This window comes from Citrus clementina, unplaced genomic scaffold (assembly GCF_000493195.1).
Source record: "Citrus clementina cultivar Clemenules unplaced genomic scaffold, Citrus_clementina_v1.0 scaffold_6, whole genome shotgun sequence".
In the NCBI taxonomy this organism is placed as follows: Eukaryota; Viridiplantae; Streptophyta; class Magnoliopsida; order Sapindales; family Rutaceae; genus Citrus; species Citrus x clementina.
The window spans coordinates 3,100,470-3,113,917 of NW_006262139.1; the positions used below are offsets into that span (position 1 = coordinate 3,100,470).

Sequence of the window (13,448 nt, forward strand, 5' to 3'; positions counted from 1 at the left end):
CATATACTCAGTCACAGAACCATAAAGATTGTTTATTACTCAATTACAAATAAATTTAGTTCATGATTTGTGAAAGAAAAATAAATAATAGAGGTTCAGCCATCAAATACATTCCTATGATTAAAGAGTAAATAAGAAAACAAGAAAAGAATAAGAAGGACTGGTTTCCTAATTGATCTTACAATTTTCTCCTCAAGTGCAGCCCTAGATCTTGCTCTTGAATTGTATTTTACTCTTGTTTCTTTTCGGTTTTTGTCCTTGGTTGACGGCTTCTCCTTTTTTCTTTGGTGTGTGCTTCTTTTATAGCTGAAAATTATGGTAAACGGAAGTCCGGGGCGCGTATCTTCCAGATTAGGAAACCCAGATAGAAATCTTCTAAGTATCTCGCGCGAAATCTTCTATGTCAATGCGTTAGGATTGCTACAGCAATGACTATAGCAACTACACTATTCCAGATTTGTTTTAATTCTTCTGTCACCAAGTTCTTTCCTTATTTTTGCAAGCCCATTGCAACAACATTCTTTTCTTAAAACTTGAGCTTCTGGTCACCTACCATTATGCATGAGATTTAAGAGCACAAGTTATTCTAAATCAAATAAAGTTGATTAAAAATAAACTAAAATAGATATTTATGCAAAATATAACAAAAATGTAATAAAAACATATCATTTACTTTCTAAGTAATCTTGATTTAAGTCCAAAAGTGTCATGATAACTCTCATTTCATAGAGTTATCAAACCTCAAACTTAAGCCATTACTTGTCCTCAAGTAATGACAACAATACTCACACTTCAATCACACAATCATGCACTAACAAATTAGCTTTGTCATCAAGTTTGCAAGGATTTCTCAACCCTCAGACCACACCTTTAATCATGCAAAATTGCCATAGCAATTTAATTTCTAAATTTAGGCCTTATTTTGTCCAAAGTGTGTGTGTGCCACTTTGGTCAAATTCTAAAGATGCTGCAGCATATCACGGATGTTACATATACTTCAGAGGTAGAACATAAGTAAATTCATATATAGGGGAAAAGAAGTCACAAACAAAGTTCATATTGTACTATAGCCAAATATGGTTTTTTTTTAGTCAAATTCTCTTTAATGTATCATTGATTTTTCATGTGAATGTCTATCACTTGTAGTGGTGACATCCAATTACTCAACCAATGCATAGATCAGAGTTGTTGCAGCACTGCTTATAAAATGGTCTTATCTAAAGATACCTTTAACTCAAGGCTGAACATGGGGCTCATTAACAGACTTGGTTACTCACTATCCTAGATAGAGGACATTTATTTCTCTTTTTTTTTTATAGATGCTACAACAATACTCATAGCTCTTGTTGCCTTTGGACTCAAATCTACATATGAAATATATACTCAGCCTGGTTACTCAGCAACTTAAGCTATTGAAGCAGTATTTATTTCATAAGAAGCATAGTTTAACAAAAAATTTCCCTTAAACTTAAGTTTTTTTCTACCTTCAATGTTTTTCTCCTTGCTCAACTACAACATACTCATGAAACTCAACCAAAGTCTAAGTGTTGAGACAGAATTTCAGCCTTCAACTATACACTATCCCTACTTTGGCAATCACAACACTGAATGTCACTCAATTCATCATCATTAGGTATTTCAATCCATACACAAATACTCGATAACAGAGCTTCACATGACACTCAACACAAACACATACATTATCAAACACATAACACCATAACACAGCCCCCCCAAACTTGAGAGATGTTGTGTCCTCACAAGCACACAAACTAAATCAAAACAAACATGCATTAACAAGCAAGAAATGCAAATTGAACAATAAAAAAAAAAATAAAAAGTTTCAGATGATGAAAAAGTAAAATGGGTTGGCAGGGGTTACTCCCATGTTATTGGATGTTTTGCTGCAACATGAGCTGAAAGGGTTCACTTCATTTTAGATGCGTTTCACAAGCGTTCCTTAGGTGAACCTTGTGGTAGGATAGCTAGTTGCTTCTACTTCTGGCTCGAAGTCGGACTGATTGATGGTGTTCCAGCTGGTTCAGTTGCTTTAGGCTAAATTGATCTGGTTCGCTTATGCTTTGGTTCTTCTGGTGTCATAGCCCCTCAAGAGGTTTGTTCCCTTTTGCGTTTGTTGGATACCTTGGGAGTTTTGGCAAGAGATTTTTTGGGAGTTTGTTGGTTTGCAGTTGGAACAAATTTTGCTGCAGCAGGCTCCTCCTCAACAGTGATTTCAACAATAATATCTAGTAAACTCTTATTTTCTGCAGCTGTTTGAGTAACCCTTGTTACAGCTGCTTCAAGTTCTGCATCAATGTTCTCTTGATCTTCCTCTAAGTCGTCATCACGCAAAACTTTTTCTTTGCATTTCTGGAGAATACTGGAACTGGAGACTCATCAGATTGCTCATCTTTTGTCTCCCTTTCATCATCTCTGATGAAGTGCTTCTCTCTACGTTTAAGAGGCACTACTGGAGGTGCCTCTCCATGCTCTTCTGCTGAATCATCTCCTCACTTTACTTCTCCTCTTATGCTTTTAGTGTTTCTTCCTCCTCATTTCTACCCTCCTCGGTTGGTTGTGGTTCTTCCTCGAACTTTGATTCTTCTTCATTGGTTGCTATTTGAGTGGGTACATCTTATTCTACTGTGTGAAAATTAAATTGCTGCAGTAGGGTATCAGGAAAGTCTCTGTTGTTATTTTTCATGTAGACGGCAAATTAATGCAAGTGGTCTTCAGCATTCATCAAGTAGTTTCGTAATCGATTATTTTCTCTTCGTTATGCCTATACACATTGAGTGATACTGTCACCTAGCTCTTGCAATCTCCTTTCGACCCCAATGGCCCTCTTTGCACCTTTCTTAGGACACGGCGGTGGCGTGTGTTGTGGGTATTAATCTGGATTTAAAAAATTTTAACCAAACTTTGAGAATTCGTTTCAAATCGATCATATTTATTACTCTACCCTCCTTATTTGCCCTTGAACTACCTTCCACCGTAAGGGTTTTGAGTACACTATTCTATTTCTTAAGGGTCATGCTTCCAATCATTTTTAGTACTCACAATCAACATCAAAAGGTAAATTATAAAAAGCATTAATTACTTTTGGGTCTAAAGGGACTTGAGTGTTCCTTACCTAAATTGTGCGTTGGTCTTGCGATAACATTTTGGCATAAAATTCCTTGACAATCGGCAGCACAAGGTCCCTTGGATGGGTGAAAAATTCTAACCAGCCCCTTCTTACTGCTGCAGTATGGATAATGAGGATCGTTCCAGAAGGTTGTGGCGGGAATTAGAAGCCTTTCTCCTTTAAGATCTTCATGGGCTTTATAAATTCTTTGAATTTATCCTCTGCTTTGTAACTATGAAAGCGTGTGGGGTCCTTTAGCCGTGAAGTTGTCTTCTTGTATCTTGTCATTGCTAGAGCAGCAAAACTAAATTATTAGGTACCTGAAAAGAGAGACAAATCACAAAAAGGAGCCCAAAGTTTATGGAGAATTGTGGTCGAAAAAAGAGAAATTGGATGAGAGTGAAAGGAAGCATAGTGTAACCCTAATTTATAGGTGACGATAAAAATTGGAATAACAGAAAATTTTAATTTAAAAAGATAAAATTGGAAATAATATTTTGAATTTAAAAACCTATCCAATTTAAATAAGAAAATGATATTGGTTCGGGAATTTAAGGATTATGTAATCCCTTCTTATTTTTTATCCTGATTTGCTAAGCCAGCTGTCAAAAATTTATTCCCAATGGTTAAGAGAAAATTTTCCATAAGTGTGTCACTCTAATGGAAAGAATTGTTGCTGCAGCAAATAATCTTGTGCTGCAGCAACCTGTGGTAATGTTCCCAGTTTGATAAGAAACACTGTCCATCAGTCATGTGAAGTGTAATGTTACAGCAATGAGTGTCAGTTTCGGGGCCCAAGTTTTTTTTTTTAAGTTTAACTGCAATAAAAACAAGAAAAGAAATTAATTAATCATAATGACAGTAACCATAAAGAGAAACATGCAAAATTAAATTTAAGGAAAAATCAAAATAACTTCCCTAATTATTGGGTTGCCTCCCAATTAGGGCTTGATGTTAGGTCCTTCAGCTTGAACTTTCCTAATATGCTCAAACTGGATCTGTAAGGCTTACATCCTCCCTTGAGTCAGGCAAGACATCACTAATGTAATGTTTGATTCGTTGCCCATTTACCATAAATTCCTAACCAGTTTTCTCATTCTTGAGATCTACAGCACCATGAGGATGAATGTTGATAAGTCTAAAAGGTCTGAACCATCTAGATCTTAACTTTCCTGGAAAAAGCTTTAATCTTGAGTTGTAAAGAAAAAATTGTTGGCCTGAAATTAAATTTCTTTGTTGAATGTGCTTGTCATGCCATTGTTTTATTTTCTCCTTGTAAATTCTTGCATTTTCATAGGAGAACAACCTTAACTCATCAAGGTCACAAAGTTGGAATTTGCGATGCTCTACTGTATCATGCATGTCTATGTTTAGTTGTTTTAACGCCCAATATGCTTTATGCTCTAGCTCTAATGGAAAATGGCAAGCTTTGCCATAAACAATTCTGTATGGAGAAATGCCAAGTGTTGTCTTGTAGGCTGTACTATAGGCCTATAAGGAACCATGTAATCTAAATGACCAATCTTTTCTAGTAGGGTTCACTACTTTCTCTAAAATCCTTTTTATCTCTCGGTTTGACACTTTTTGCTTGACCATTAGATTGTGGGTGATATGCTGTAGCAATCTTATGCTTAATTCCATATTTACCCAATGCTACATCAAATATTCTGTTGCAAAAATGAGTGCCTTCATCACTAATAATGGCCCTTGAAGTCCCAAACCTTGAGATAATATTCTTTTGAAGGAATTTCATCACAGCTTTGGCATCATTTGTTGGCAAGGCTATAGCTTTCACCCATTTGGACACATAGTCTACAACAATTAAAATATATAAGTTCCTAAAAGATTGTGGGAATGGACCCATAAAGTCTATCCCCCTACATCAAAGAGCTTAACTTTTAAAATGTTCGCTAATGGCATCTCATGCTTTCGAGATATGTTCCCTATTCTTTAGCACATGTCACAATATTTAACAAACTCATAAGCATCTTTAAAAATAGAGGGCCAGTAATAACCTGATTGTAAGACTTTGGCAGCTGTTTTGTGGCCTCCAAAATATCCTCCATATGCTGCAACATGGCATGAATGCAGTATATGTGGAATTTCTTCAACTGGTACACATCTTCTGATCACATGGTCTGAACACATCTTGTACAAATAAAGATCATCCCACTGATAGCTTCTAACATCGTGGAAGAATCTTTTCTTCTATTGATAACTCAAATCAAGTGGCAACAGTCCACTCACTAAGTAACTAGCAAAATCTGTATACCATGGGAGTTCAGACTGCTGCAGCATATGTGCATATTGTAGCATTACTAGTTGCTCATAAGGGAATGTTTCTATGATGTCCTGTTTGGTCAAAGTGCTTGCATCTGCTTTAAGCCTTAAGAGATGATCTACTACTTGGTTCTCGGTCCCTTTTCTATCCTTAATCTCCAAGTCAAACTCTTGTAGCAAAAAGATACATTTTATCAACCTTGGTTTGACATCCTTTAATTGCAATCAAATACTTTATTGTTGTATGGTCTGTGTAAATTGTCACTTTGGTGCTAACCAAATAGGCTCTGAACTTGTCAAATGCAAATACAACTACTAACAACTCCTTTTCAGTGATGGTATAATTGATCTAAGCATCGGTAAGGGTTTTACTAGCATAGTAAATGGAGTGAAAAATATTATCCTTCATTTGCCCTAACATTGCTCCAGCAGAATGGTCGTTGGCATCACACATCAACTCAAAATGTAGGCTCCAATCTGGTGCAATAACAACTAGTGCTGTAACAAGAGCTTTCTTTAATTCTTCAAAAGCTTTCAAACAATCTTCATCAAACTTGAAAGGTTTGTCATGTTCTAGCAGCATGCATAAAGGTTTAGCTATTTTAGAAATTTTTTTTAATCAACCTTCTATAGAACCCAACATGTCTTAGAAAACTCCTAATATCCTTGACTGAAGCTTGGGGGGGTTTATCTATCACCTCTATTTTTGCCTTGTCCACCTTTATTCCCCTTTTAGAGACTCTATGACCTAAGATTATACATTCTTATACCATAAAGTGACACTTTTCTAATTGAGCACCAAGTTGGTCTCCTCACACTTCTTAAACACATTTTCTAAGTTGTGTAAACAATCATCATATATTTCCCCAAAAGTCGAGAAGTCATCCACGAACACCTCTAATGTTTGCTCCACCATATCTGAAAAGATGGACATCATGCACTTCTGGAATGTTGCTGGAGCATTGCACAAACCGAATGACATCCTTTTGAAAGTAAAAGTTCCATAAACACAAGTGAATGTTGTCTTCTCCTAATCCTTTGGTGCTATAGTAATTTGATTGTAACCTGGGTAACCATCTAAGAAATAATAGTATTCATTCCCTGTGAGTCTTTCCAGTATTTAATCTATGAAAGGCAATGGAAAGTGGTCATTCCTTGTAGTTTTGTTCAGCTTCATATAGTCCATGCAAACTCTCTATCCAATTACTGTTTTTGTGGGAATGAGTTCATTTTTCTTATTTGCTACAACTGTCATACCACTTTTCTTTAGAACACATTATACCAGACTCACCCAAAAGCTGTTAGATATTGGATAGATGATCTCAGCATCAAGCCATTTGATGATCTCCTTCTTCACAACTTCCTTCATGATGGGGTTTAATCTCCTCTATTACTCTTATGAATTGTTGTAGCAGCTTCCAACAAAATCTTGTGCATACGTATAGATGGGCTAATTCCTGTAATATCTGTCATGGTCCATCCAATAGCCTTTTTGTATCTCCCTAACACATCCACCTTGTTAACATATATGTTTCCATAATATTGATTTTGATGATAACAAACAAGATTAAGAATGATTAATCTTTTAAGCTCAAATTATTTTTTATACTTTTTAAATAAATCATTATTTTTACATTATAAAGGTTTTATATTTAATGGAAAAATAATTTTATGAAATTGATTGTTTTTAGTCTTTTTAAATAAATCATTATTTTCACATTATAAATGTTTCATATTTAATGGAAAAATGATTTTATGAAATTGGTTATTTTTCAAAGTTTATGGTTTAATTGAAAGAATTTTGAAAACTTTGAAATAAACAAGTATTGCTTGAATTTTTGGTAAAGGACTTATTTGAAAAGTGTCATAGCATTTTTGGCTATATTATAATTTCAGAAAGTTTTGGGATTAACAAAGCATTACTTAGAAATTCTAAAATTGGACATATTTGCAAAGTTTTATAAGGTTTTGGGCCATACTATAGTTTTATAAAGTTTTGGGGTCAAACTGAAAATTTGGGAAAATTTTCACTGTAGTAGGTTACTATAGCATCTGGCTTACCGGATATAAAAACTGAAAAACCGGATATTGGACAGAATGTATCCAGAACGAAAACGGCTTACCGGATTTTGTAACCGGCAAGCCGGTTAGGCAAAATTCAAATTTTTGCCTTAACGGTAACACAAATCCAACTTATCGGATTCCATAAACGGCAAACCGGATACCCCCAAAATGTGCATAACGGCTAGTTTTTGAGTTCAAACTGTATAAGCTCAAAACCAATTCATTTTTGAGAATCCAAGCAAGCAAGAACAAGTGCACACAACATATATTGAGCTTCAACTTCATGAATCATCATTCATTAAATCATCTTTGTTCTTCAATTTGTATATCCACTCTTAAAGAGAGATTAATTGTTGTATTTTTCATTTCTCATCAAATTGTGAGAGTACAAGTGTGAGAAACACTTGGAGTGAAGAGATTGGAGAGATAATCTCTTGTTGTAAAGGTTTATTGATACCTTGAAGTCAAATGTAAACGTTTGAAGCCTTGGAAAGGCTTGGATAGTGAAATCCTCAAGCTCGGTGTGCTTGGAGGCGTGGACGTAGGCGGGGATTGCCGAACCACGTACAAATCCTTGAGTTTGCTTTCTCTTCCCTTACTCATTTATTATTGTGCTTTCATTGAATTATTGTTTTCAAATTTATTAAGGCATTAGATTGGATTTGTGGTGGTTTGCTTAGCTTAATTTTTAAAATCTCAATTCACCCCCCCTCTTGGATTGCCTAGTTAGTATTTCACACCTAACTCTTCTCTTGATCTGCATTAAAAAAAGATGAAATGATTACAGGGAGTGTATTATTTTTACCAAGATAAATATAATTTAAATGAGAAGGTAAAAATTTCAATTCTAAAATAAGAAGTGATTCAATAGATGGAGCACACGATTTTACTTCCCTGCTTGAGAGGTCTAAAGGTTCAAAATGTCTGTCATATCTCAATGGTTGCTTTACTCCTAACCATGCTATGTGAACTACTGCAACATCTTCCTCTTCAAGTTCTTCAAAGGTTGTAGCCTTGATCTCTTCCTTACCACAACAATTGTTTAACCTTTCGGTCATAGCAAAGTCTGCAATACTGATAAGATTGTAGTCTTCAACCTCATCGGGACTCCTCATGCCATCCAGTACATTGAATGTTACTTGTTAATCATTCACCCGCATAATTAACTTTCTTTTTTGTACATCAATTAGAGTCTTTCCCGTGGCTAAGAAAGGTTTACCAAGAATAATTGGTACTTTTTTGTCTGCTTTAAAACCAATACAATGAAATCCACTAGAAAATAAATTTATCTACCTTCACCAACACATCTTCAATCTTACCCTCAAGATATGCATGAGATCTGTCAGCAAGCTGTAAAGTCACTGTTGTTGATCTGCTTTCACCAACTCCCAATTGCTTGAACGCTGATAAAGGCGTGAGATTGACGATTACCCCCAAATCACAAAGTGCCCTACCATTATACCTAGTTTTGATAGAACATGAAATTGTAAAGCTCCCTAGATCTTTCAACTTTTGAAGGATTTTACTTTGAAGCATATGGCTACATTATTGTGTTAGAGCAACAGTTTCGAATTCTCCAAGCCTCGTTTTCCTTGCCAAAATATCCTTAAAAACTTCACATAGTTTGGCATTTATTGAATTGCTTGTTTTGTTTCTGCTTCTGTAATCTTTGTGGGAAAGGTCTAAACTGTTGTGATACAGCAGATTGTTCAAACTGCTTTTCTTTTGTCATGTTTTGACCTGATGTTGATGGTACGACAATATCTTTTTTCACCATTGCTGGTTCATTATTCTCTACTGCTTTTGTAGCTTGGTTGTTCTCATTAGTGGGTTGAAAAGTAGGTTGTTGTGATTCTTCTTCAACTAGATTGTCCTCTTAGATTGAAACGGGTTCCATTTTTCTTTTTGGTACTCCAACAGGAATATGAACATCCTTCCTGGATCGTAAATTAATCACTTTGCAATGCTCTTTTCCTTCTCTTATTGGATTTTTTGTATTGCTGGGTAAACTGCCCTAAGGTCTGTTACTCAATGTTGTAGCAAGCTATCCAATTTGATTTTCTAGATTCCTTAAAGATCTTGGCTTTGGACAATTGCTTCATTTTTCACAATATACTTCTTAATTAGAGTTTTAAGAGAACTAAATTGATCATTACCAATGTTTCTTTGTCCAAGATTTTACTGATGAAATCTAGGTAGTTAAGCATCTTTGTTCTGTCCACTAGATGTTGCAGCAGGCTAGTTCTAGTTGCTACATGAAAAGTTTGGGCGTTACCTCTATCCAAAATTATAGGTGTTTGAATACGGATTGCTCTAATTTTATCTATTAAAGTTGACCACATAATTTACTTAAGCTGGATTCCTAGGACAATTATCAAATGCTTGTCCCTCTCCACAATAAACACAAAAGACCTCAACAACTTGATTGACAATTATTGGAGCAGTAGTCATAGCATTCACCATATTTGTTAATGAAGTTACTTGGGCTGACATTGCTGTAAGTGCATCTATGTTATGGACTATGTTGTTCCTCTTACTGTAGCTTGTCTGATTGATGGCCACTGATAATTGTTGTTAGCAATTCTCTCTAAAATTTCATAGGCTTCATTGTAAGATTTAAACAATAAAGCCTCATTTGCTGAAGCATCAACCATCAATCTAGTGCTTGGGTTCAATCCATTGTAAAAAATTTCCATTTGGATGCAACCAGGAATACCATGACGAGGACATCTCCTGAGTAATTCCTTAAATCTTTCCCAAGCATCATACAAGCTTTCATCTTCTAGTTAATAGAAGGATGTGATCTCGTTCCTCAATTTTGCATTCTTGGTTGACGAAAAATACTTCATTAAAAATTTATAAGCCAAATCATTCCATGTTGTGATGGAATCTGGTGGTAACGAATTCAACCATACCCTTACTTGATCTCTCAAAGAAAATGGGAAAAGTGTGAGTCTCAATGCTTCCTGTAATGCTCCAGTAATTTTAAAAGTATCACTCACCTCTAAAAATAGTTTAAGGTGGAGATGAGGATCTTCTTACGGTAATCCGTTGAATTGCCCCAATGTTTAACGGTGATTCGATTTCGCGCAGAAAGTAAACAATGGCTATATTTCAGCTCCAACTATAAATAAGCTCAATCAAATTCAAACAATAGTTTATCACAACGTTATCATTGAGCTTATAATCAAGAATACAATCTTCATTGAGTCTTAAATACATTCTTGTTTCATTTGTTCTCACATTTGGGTATTGATTTGTAACCATATACTTTGAGAGCAAAATAAATTTGTAATATTTGTTTGAGTGATTGTAAGTGTTGGGATATACTTGGGTTAAGAGATTGGGGATAGTCTCTTAGTGTAAAGGTTGATTGACACCTTAGAAGTCAATTGTAAGTGTTCTTGAAGCCTTGACTAGTGGAATCCTCAAGCCCGGTGTGCTTGGAGGCATGGATGTAGGCGAGGTTGGCCGAACCACGTAAAAATCTCCGTATTTAAATCTCTCTTCCCTTATCTTTTTATATTTTGATTGATTTATTTATTATTGCTTTAAATTCGTTTAAGATTTGCATTTAGATTCGATTTAGTATTGCATAATTTTTAGAAACTCAATTCACCCCCCTTTTGGGTTTGCTTAGATATTATTTCATTTGGTATCAGAGTCTTGTTCTCTTGTTAGGACTTAACCGTCTAGAGTAAAAGATCCATGGCAACTCAAAATGACTCAACCTTTAGGGAAGGACAATCCACAACTAAGCCACCGTTCTTTGACGGTAATGATTACCCATATTCAGAAAATAGGATAATTATTTATTGCAAGCCTTAGATTATGAAATTTGGGAAGTTGTTTGTGATGGTCTATTTATGCATATGACTAAAAATGAAGAATGAGATTATATTCCTAAACCGTCAAGTCAATAGAGTAAGTTAGAAAAGAAAAAAATGTCTTTAAACTCCAAGGCAATGAATGTTCTATTTTGTGCTCTAGATAATAAAGAATTTGATAGAGTATCTAGCTGTGAGAGTGCTCAAGAAATATGGAATAAACTTGAGGTTGTCTATGAAAGGACAAATCAAGTTAAAGAGTATAAAATCAGTAGATACACTCGTCAATACAAATTACTCCAAATGAAACAAAATGAAAGTGTGTATTCTATGTATACACGATTTACGGACATAGTGAACACCCTAAGAGTCCTAAGAAAGACTTTCTCAAATAGTGAGAAAGTAAAGAAAATCATTAGGTCACTTCCAAAGGAATGGAGACCTAAGAGAACTGCCATTAAAGAAGCCAAAAATTTAAATACTTTACCTATTGATGATTTAATTGGTTCTCTTATTTCATATGAAGAAGACTTGGTAGCAAAAAAAGGGCATGAAGAGAAGAAGAAAAGCATTGCTCTCAAAGCTTCAAAACATGAGAGTGATGAGGAAAGCGAGTTGGATGATAAAGAGATGGCTATGATGACTAGAAGATTTAGAAATTTTTACAAGAAAACTAGTGAGCGAAGAAAGTTCAGAAATTTCAAGAATCAAAAGGTGAAGAATGAGCCAATCACTTGGTATGAATGCAAAACGCCTGGACACATACGGCCTGAATGTCCTCTTCTCAATAAATTCAAGAAGAAACCACATGGGATGATAGCGATGAGGAAACAAGTGATGATGAAGAGCATCAAGAGATGACAAATTTAGCTCTCATGGCAATCGGGGAAGAATCATTGGATGAACTTCATGAGGTAAGTGATCTTCCTACATATGATGAATTACATGATGCTTTTAAAGAATTTCATGATGAGTGGATGAAAATTGGTAAAAAGAATGCATGTCTTAAAAAGAAAATGTTAGAACTTACAAATGAAAAGGATGCCCTGGAAAAATGCAATAATTCATTTAATGAGAAGATAAAAGAATAAGAATTATAGAATAAAATGTTGCATGATAAGATAACATATTTTAAAGGTAAACAAAGTACTTCATATGAGCATGAAGAATCACATGTTGACGAATTGGTAAAAGAAAATGAAGTGTTTAAGAAGAAGAATAATGAGCTAAAAGAAATTGTGCTAAAATTCACAAATGGGTAAAAGATGTTGGATAGCTTGCTTAATTCACAAAAATGTATGTTTGACAAAAGAGGCATTTGCTATAAGCCAAATTTGAAACAAAAGTATTATAAGAATTATTTTATGAAGAGTACTTCCTTTAATAAGCAAGTTGTATGTCATTATTGCAATCAAAATGGTCACATAAAAAATAGATGTCCAGTGAAAAGGAATGCATATTATGGCATGAAATGTGTTTGGGTTCCAAAAGGAACCATTACTAACACTCAAGGACCCAACAAGTGTTACCAAAAACTTAGAAACTTTTTCTGCAGGGATCAAAGAAAAAGAAAAATAAATGGTACTTGGACAGTGGATGTTCAAGATACATGTCAGGTAATTACTCTTAGTTTTCAAGTTTTACCAAGATCGAAAATGATGGAAATGTGTCCTTTGGAGATAACTCAAAAGGAAAAATTATTGGTATCAGAAATGTCAGTAATGTATCCTCTACTCTTATTGAAAATGTGTGTTTGGTTGAAACCTTGAAACACAATTTGCTTAGCATTAGTCAATTGTGTGATAAGGGTTATAAAGTTGTTTTTAATAAGAATATATGTGTTATTGAAAATGTATGTGATGGCAAGATATTGTTTGTAGGGAATAGATGTGTTAACGTTTATACCATTGATATAGATTGTGCATCTACACATGATAAATGTTTTTCCGCTCTGCATGATGATGATTGGTTATGGCATAGAAGACTAGGACATGCAAGCATTGAATTAATCTCAAGGATTCTAAAAATGATTTAGTTAAAGGTCTTCCAAAAATCAGATTTCAAAAAGATAGAATTTGTAAAGCATGCCAATTTGGTAAACAAATCAAAACTTCTTTTAAAAGCAAAAATCATGTTTCTACTTCAAAACC

General features: G+C 34.7%; 1 non-coding gene across 1 annotated transcript; it reads left to right on the top strand.

Annotated features, from left to right (window-relative positions):
- The first annotated feature begins 10,183 nt into the window (after nt 1-10,183).
- Nucleotides 10,184-10,290, top strand: LOC112097544. Its single transcript, XR_002905075.1, has one exon. It is a non-coding gene; the product is annotated as a small nucleolar RNA R71 (small nucleolar RNA).
- The last annotated feature ends 3,158 nt before the right edge of the window (nt 10,291-13,448 follow it).